Below are 8,323 nucleotides of genomic sequence, written 5' to 3' on the forward strand. Positions count from 1 at the left end.
ATAAATTACCCTGAATATTACAGAAGAAAGAAATAAAGAAAAAAGAAATATAATTGACCACACCAGAATAAAAAATCACAATGTTTTAAAAATTACTGGTCATCTTTCTAGCACTACAGCTAGAAAAATATTGAAGAATCTAACCCAAATGGCCTTATTTTCAGAGATTCAGAGCATTCATTCACACAGCTGGAGCGGTTTCTGCTCAGTTTATATGCCATTTCTTTCCTTGCAAAAGAAATAATTTCCCACACTGCTGTCTGTCACCTCTCACAGTGTTATGACTACAAGCAGTCAAAACCTTATGATGAAACAGATTTCTGCTGGAAAAGGACAATTAGTAAAAAAAAAAAATGCATGTTTCATGGCAAAGGCTTGGGTTTTGCTAATTTTATAAACCTTTCCTTCTGGGAACCTGGGTCAGGCTTTTCAATTTTGGAGCAGATCCAACTTGCAAACATTTATAATGCTTCACCCAAGGAACCAGAAGCCTTATGAATTCCACTATGAACCAAAAATTTCAGGGTCAAGGCAGTGCTTGGGATTTAATATGTCTAGTTTTCCGCTCCAAAACACTGATATTAAACAAATTCTAAAATCTCAGTCCCACCAAAACTTGTATGTTCAATTGTGTCATTATGAGATCCAATTATTCCATTGTACTATTGTTTTTTGGAGAGAGTGTTTTCACCTACAATGAGAGCAATCACATAGTTTTTGGTTAGAATGTCCTTGAGATCACAGGGAACATACCTAATTTCACAAAATGAACTCTGCAGGCTATCAGCTACAAGCTATTTTCCTCATGATTTTGGATTTCAGCTCTGGACCAGACATTTACAAAAAACCCCACAGCCAGCTTTAGGCTGGAAGATCCTTAAGGACCAGTTTCTTTGTCTTTCTGTAGGCTCCTTGGGACCTCTTAATTGGATGCATAAAAATAATCATTAATATGTGAGCACAGAGTCAGAGGAATCCCAAGACACATGTGTAAGCTGATTTGTAAGAGCAGAAAACAAAGATTTATGTCTTTGTATCTATTTTTCCTTTACAGAGAAATCACATCTTGACAATCCACATTCAAAACCGTAACTGATGTGTTACGGAAATCACTGATTTATCTTTATGCCATTCATATTCCTTAAATAAGCCCTTCCACTCAATTCCACTTCAAGAATGGGGAAACAACTTTTCCTAATTTATGCCATGAAGGATTGAGCAATATTGGGACCACCTATGAGAAAAAGCAGAAGACCTGCTACCTCTTCCCTCAGTCTACTTTGCCCGAAGACTGAAAAGCCAACACCCTAGCTTCCTTTCCAGACATTTTCTAAAGCTTGCTCTGCTTTACCTCCTCCACTCTTTGATCAAAACTATTTGTTAAAAAAAAACAAACCCCACAGAGTATTAACTTCTAAAACCTTCACTCTACAAATCTACCAACAAAGCCTCCAATGACAAAAAGCAGCTCATCTCTCATTCTTGTAACTGTATTTGCATTTACATCAACCAAGAGTGATCAGAGAAACAGGGACCCTGCTGATCTTGTAAACTTCCCAGGAGATGTGCTAGAGGGAATAGCATGTGTCTGGATGGATACCTGTACCTCAGCAATCTCCAAAAACACATTAAAAAATTAGCTGATACACAGCCTAAGTTGGAGGAAATAATATCTTTTATATAAATTTTGTAAAAAAAAAAAGTCCTCAGGATGCATTTCTAAAAGAGGTTTAAAATGTTATCTGTGGATTTCTTTTTTCCTGGTTCTCAGTAGCCAGCATTGATTGGCTGGGCTTTATTAGCACTGTGCATGCAAACTAGTTACAAATTGTTGTTAGCAGTAGAAGATCACCTGCCGTTAAGCTGCATACTGTGGATGCAAATTTAGCATGCTCATAAATGGAAAGCTTGAGAGGAGTACAGAATGTCCCTACAACTACAGCCTGGAATATTAATCAGTTTGAAATATATTTAGACTGGAGGAGTTGGGATTAATAACATTGCAGAGATAATAGATCTTCCTTCTTTAGATAATCGATCCAGGTTTCACTTCCTTATTGTTTTATCACTGTGTGGTGGCCCCTCTGAAATAAAGGGGAGGTTCTGAAATTTCCTGGTGAGCAGCTTTGCCTACATTTTAAGATCATTTTCCCAAGTGGTATTTGTGGTCCTAGATAGAAGGTAAAGCCTGAATGGTTGAAAGTAGCCCAGGGTGGGATTTTCAAAGGCTGGCTCAGGGCACAGGCTCACTCCTGGCCACCCACATCAGGGCTGGAGATGTCAGCAACTTACCCAGGCTTGCTTTTTCCCACCACCCCAGCACTGAGGAATTCTCCACTATACATCAACGGCTTCAGCAGGAAAGGCTGAAAGGAAGGGTACCTCAGGAGTCCAGCAGTTACAGTGCTCTCCTGGAAAAAGGAGATACAGGCATACAACATTTCTTCACATGCAAAGGACGTGCTAAGCCACGTTTCCTGATACATACAGCAATTTGTGAGGACACAGGGCTCATGCCCTCTCCTCTCCTTCCCAGGCTGGAAAATGAGGTCACACAGTCACATCCTGAGGTCACAGACCAAGAGAATGGCTACAAAACAAAACACAATGCAGTGCTAGAGCTGTGATGGACCCTATGAATCAACCTCAGCTACAGCATTCTTGTCTCAAAAGGCTGAAATCCAGCTTCACCATCTTCTCCCATTTTTTTAGCCACATGCTTCTCAAACTCTCTGGCTCTCACACTTGTCTTATGCCACAGAAAGCCAGTATGACTCATTTCTGTGGGTTTAGCAAGCAAAATTGTTTCAACAATAGGACAAGAAGATCACCAGAGATGGCAGAAGGGAAGCAGAGGAACATACATTTTGCACTAAGAATGTAGCTTAGCAGTCTCATGAAAACTTCCTCCAAATCCTTTTTGAGGTCTGAGCCCAAAACTAAAGACACTCCACTTCCCAGTGTCCACCAAGGGTTAGGCAGCTCTCTGAGCAGCATGCTCATACTCTATGGTCCCCACTTCATGTGCTTAACTCAGCATTTCTGGAGCAGGCACTGCATTTTAACAGTAGCTCTGCCATACCCAAGACTCAGATCTCTACAGGCATTTACATGGATGCCTCCCACTGTTTTCAATTAAGTCAAGAGCTTAAACACATCTGAAAATTTGATCCTGCCATCCCTCTTTTTGTAACCTCAGCCCTTCATGTTTTAGTTCCTATGCCAGGAACTATCATGTTTAGTTACAAAAGACTTGCAGTGAGACCTTACTGATGGCATAAATATAAGATTTCAATTTCTGAGAAACGATTTTGAAATATGAGATAAATATGCCACAGCTCCTATGCAGCATGGTTTCCAACTTATTTTACTGCTGACTATCAGCCTAAAATGAGATTTTATACAACCCAACCTAAAAATGGAAGTTTATCATAGAACTGCTGATAGACTCTTTGTAATGTTACATGTTAATGCTTTTAAAAGACTTTACCTGCAATCTGATTTAAAAAAAAAAGAAAAGAAGAAAAGAAAAGAAAAGAAAAAAGAAAAGAAAAGAAAAGAAAAGAAAAGAAAAGAAAAGAAAAGAAAAGAAAAGAAAAGAAAAGAAAAGAAAAGAAAAGAAAAGAAAAGAAAAGAAAAGAAAAGAAAAGAAAAGAAAAGAAAAGAAAAGAAAAGGAAAGAAAAGAAAAGAAAAGAAAAGAAAAGAAAAGAAAAAAAAGAAAAGAAAAGAAAAGAAAAGAAAAGAAAAGAAAAGAAAAGAAAAGAAAAGAAAAGAAAAGAAAAGAAAAGAAAAGAAAAGAAAAGAAAAGAAAAGAAAAGAAAAGAAAAGAAAAGAAAAGAGAGAAGAATGAAACAAAACCACTAATAGTTTTTTCACCATGAAAAGTTCTTAGGCTATTTCTACGTATACACATTACCTGAGGGTACATTCACCTCTCAGTTGCCAGCAAAACCCCTGCTATCTTCATAAAACATCTGCCTCGAGGAACTTGACAAAAGTTGAACTCTCCCATGATGAGATTTTAATGAGCTACCCAGAGAAGATGAGGGAATTACATGACCTTTTTTTAATTTTTCTGTTTTGCAACTAATGTTGTATGACAATGGATCTCCAGTAATACATCTGTTGGTCTTCATGGTTTTGCAGTAGTGCTAAAAACAGCTGACGTGTAGGTTCAGCAAACTCAGATGCATGGATCAGAGATGGCATGAAGAATCCTGCCTTCTATGGCCTCGCCAACGTGTCTTGTTATCAGGATTATGATCATAGAGATTTGAATTCAGAAGAAAAAATTCCTTAACATGGACTGACAGGGATCTCAGGATTGAAATGGGCGGAGGCAAGAAAGACAGAAAGAAAATTCTCTCTAGCACAAAGTTGAAAACCAGCACATCTATTCCCTCCTACTGCAGGAATAGGACACTGAAGCTCCCTGCTCTCTGCCAGATAAGACAGTAAAATATTTTATCCCAGCTAAAGTCTTACAAAGCTTAGGATATGGGTCAAGGAGCAGCCTGAGGAAACAGAAAAAAATCAGATGTGATGCAATAATGGGTTGAGTTTCTGTGAAAGCTGGGCTTGAATCATACACCTTTAACTTTACCAGTCATATAACCTTAACTTTATGAAACGGCACCAAGCACAAGACTTGCTAACTGTGTTGTCAATGTTCCTGTGTTGCATTTGACTCAAAAGCATCTAAAAGCTCTGTTAATGTCCTTTTTTTTTCCTGGAACAAAACTGAAATCTTCATAATATAAGTAGCATTGAACATCTCTGCCTAGAGAATTATTTTTCCCTTTATTCATGGCTTTTGATAAAGCTCATTTCTCTTAGCTATATTTACTAAGTTTATGAAAATAATCTGTCTACTGAGAATAGAAATGAGCAGCAATGAAAATCCCTGGTTTAAGAGAATTTTTATGCAGATATACAGTATTATTCAGCCCTGCAAAAGTTATACACTGGAAATGTTATTTTAATTTTAAAAGGTTTTTGTCATGTGCTGATAAGGTTGTCGTATTTGCATTTTTAAATATTTTAAAGAAAAAATCTGGGTGTGAGACACAGGTATGCTGGGATATTTCTGGGTATTCAGAAATATCTGTTTCTGAAAATAGGTATTTTACTTGGGGTTTTTTGCTAAAGAAATACTTTTTGGGGGCTTGGGGGGTTTTTTTTGGAATTACCAGTTGGTATCAGCCAAAGTACTGACTGAGTATTATAAGTATGTCAGACAACAAGCACAGATGTAAAAAAGTGTTATCATGTGTTTCAGAGATAATTTACAATTGAAAAATCCATGAACACTGTGAAGGCATCTGATATACACTGAAATATCAAGAGTAAGGCAGGAAATGCATTCTACAAAATGCCATTTTGAGTAAAAAGAAAAACAAACCCAAAACATTTTCATGAAAATTTCATTTCACATGAACTTGCCACAACCTAACAATAAGTCTCAGTCAAGTCTTTCATGTAGTGAGACACTACAACTTCTGTAAAAAAAGGTGAATCTGCCTGTTAAGAATAAAATCTGAAGCTGAGTAGACCTCCATGCATCATTGATATTGATGTCTGTAGTATCTCAGAGGATGAGGAGATGAAAAGCTCAGCTTTCTTAAAATCTACAGAAAAGTTCACCAGGCTTCAGTTCCATGGAGTGTTTAAGCATATACTGAACTGTATTAACATCAGTGGGACTTAAACTTGTGCTTAAACTTTGCTGAGTAGAGATGATGAATTGGGAAAGGCTTAGGAGAGGAGGAAGGGCTGCCCATAAGGAACTGAACAGCTGAAGTCAGTTAAATAACAATTTAGCAGTTCTTGCTGTCCCTCAATAAGGGGGTGACACTGAAGTGAAACACAAGCAGTAGATCCACACAGCCAATGCCTGGTTGATACCATCTTCTGCTTATCTCAAAACAAAAATCACCAACCGATGACATTTGTCACTCTATTCTAGTGCCCAGATCTGTGTTTATATTTTAAAACAGCTCAAAAGGATGAGCACAGTCTAACCTCAGAAATCTCAGGTAACACGCATGATGTAGATTTTGTGATATTGACTTCAAGTCATTATTTATATGTTGGATATTTAATTATATATGAACTGCTTATTTTGCACCATGCAGGTGTCCTTACCCTTGGACTTTCTAGTGGCATGTCAAGTGCCAGCACCTGCATTCCTCTTCTCCAGCTCATTCTCTCCACAATGGGTTGCTATAGGTATTCTTACTTGACACTTATCACTTTCCCCCTAAAAAACCAATGGGAATCTCAATTCTAACCTCAGCCACTGCAGGAAAATAAATAATATTATATTTCAAAATCAAGGGAGAGGAGAAAGCAAGTTTTATTTAATCTAAGCTGTATTTAGACAGTTACAGCCTTTCCATAATTTTACTCCTCTTGTCCCCTACCCTAGCAATTTTAAAAAAAATAAATAAATGTTGCCACATAAGAAGAAAAAGAACCCCACATGTTAATTACACACATAATTTGTGGGGAAATTGGATTTCTGTGATCAGTGACAGGGAAAAACAATACACTATATGGTATTCAGAACAAATATAAAAGTAAAAGCCAGAACCAAGCAAGAGCAACATTTCTCTTTGAACTCATAGATTGCTTGTTTTAATTAGAAACAAAAAGGCAGATGCAGCAAAAGCTGACCACCTCAAAGAGATCAGAGAAGACTTCTTCAGATCTCTTCAGAGAATATTTACAATTGCAAATCAATTCATGGAACAAGCACAAAGAGTAACAGCAGCCCACTCCAGGCTGAATAAAATCCAGCTCTATGACAGTATTGAAGACATTTTAGGTATCCTGATTTAATAACCTCTCTTACAACAAAAGCAAGAATAAAGAAGGTTTAGCTACTTAATTTTTACTAGGTATCTTAATATGTAACTTTCAGGGAAGTTTAGAATAAAGGTGTTATTTCCTTCATTTTACTGCAGGCTACAGCACAGAGCAAGCTGCCCAAGGGCACTGAAACAGCAGTGCCCAGCTCGGGTAGTGTTCAATGGTCCCATAATCCAGAAGGTGATCAGAAAATAGAGGTACCACTGCCCCTTGAGAGACAGTTTGCCCCAAGAGCTATTTGCACCTCTGAAAGTACTCTTGGTCAGCTAATCTGAAGGCCATGCAGGGAGGAATCAGAACCAAAGAGCACATTTAGAGTTCGTAACCTGAGCACCTGAGTAAAGAAAACAATAAACCTCTTTCACTGCATCTCTGATTTCACCTACAGATGCACAATCTGCACCATCCTCCACCTCATTTGGTGAACCCACGTTATTCAAAAACACAATAAAACCCAAGCGTGGAAATAATTTTTCATAAACTGTGCAAAATCAACTCCTATTTAAGATGGCACTGTATTTCCAGTGTTTGGTTTCTCCTCTCCCACAGACATTACAGATAGCCTAAAATGGCACAGGGACTCAGTTGGGTATGATTTATTGCCTTGATTTATTGAACTGAGCAATGACAAAGCTCCCGCTTGACAAGTTTTCGTTTCTTCATGGCAAGTAATTAGCCTTCATATTGCCAAAGGGCTCTTCAGCTGCCCTGTCAATGCTGTTCCAACCTAATGAAAATACACCATCTTATCATAGTAAGACATTTACATTATTCACATACTGCTTTCCAGTGGCCTCTCATTAGCTCCAGCCTGCTTAACTTCGCTGGTTTATTTGCAGCAGCAGAACAGAAAAATACAACGCTCAAGGAGGAAGAGAATCATTCAGCTGCAATCTTGCCTCGCTGCTGGGTTAAAACAAGGTCTTCTGACATCCCCATGCCAATAATTTTAAAGATGCTGTGTGAAGATATATAACCCAGCACACATTTTTGGCTGTATATTACTCTTTAGCCTTCACAGAGCTGCATCTTGTCATTAAGCACAGCCCCAAATAACAGGTAGTGTTATAATCCACACCTCATCACAGTCATAATATCTCCCCTACTTCTTCCTCCTGACAGGTAGTTTACAGCTATCTGATCCTGATACTGAACTCATCTCCTGCCAAGCTGCCAGCATTCTGGCCAGCAAACAAGATCTATAACCTCATCCCTGCCTGTTCCCTAACTACCTGGGGAGAGGATAACTGTCAGCAGTTCAACAGCCTTGCTAACTCTTTCAGGCTGGGACAAACCCTGCAGGCAGACAGTCCAGCTGGGGTGGAAGAGGAGCTGTGAGGGCATGCTGTCCAAGCCACAGTGCTGCCAGATTTATACAGAAGATGGTCTGTTAAGTAATCTCATCAAAACCCACAAACAGGGCTTTGACTGGTGTGTATTAGCATCCCACTG

The sequence above is a fragment of the Gallinula chloropus genome (genome assembly GCF_964237585.1).
Source record: "Gallinula chloropus genome assembly, chromosome: 5".
Lineage (NCBI taxonomy): Eukaryota > Metazoa > Chordata > Aves > Gruiformes > Rallidae > Gallinula > Gallinula chloropus.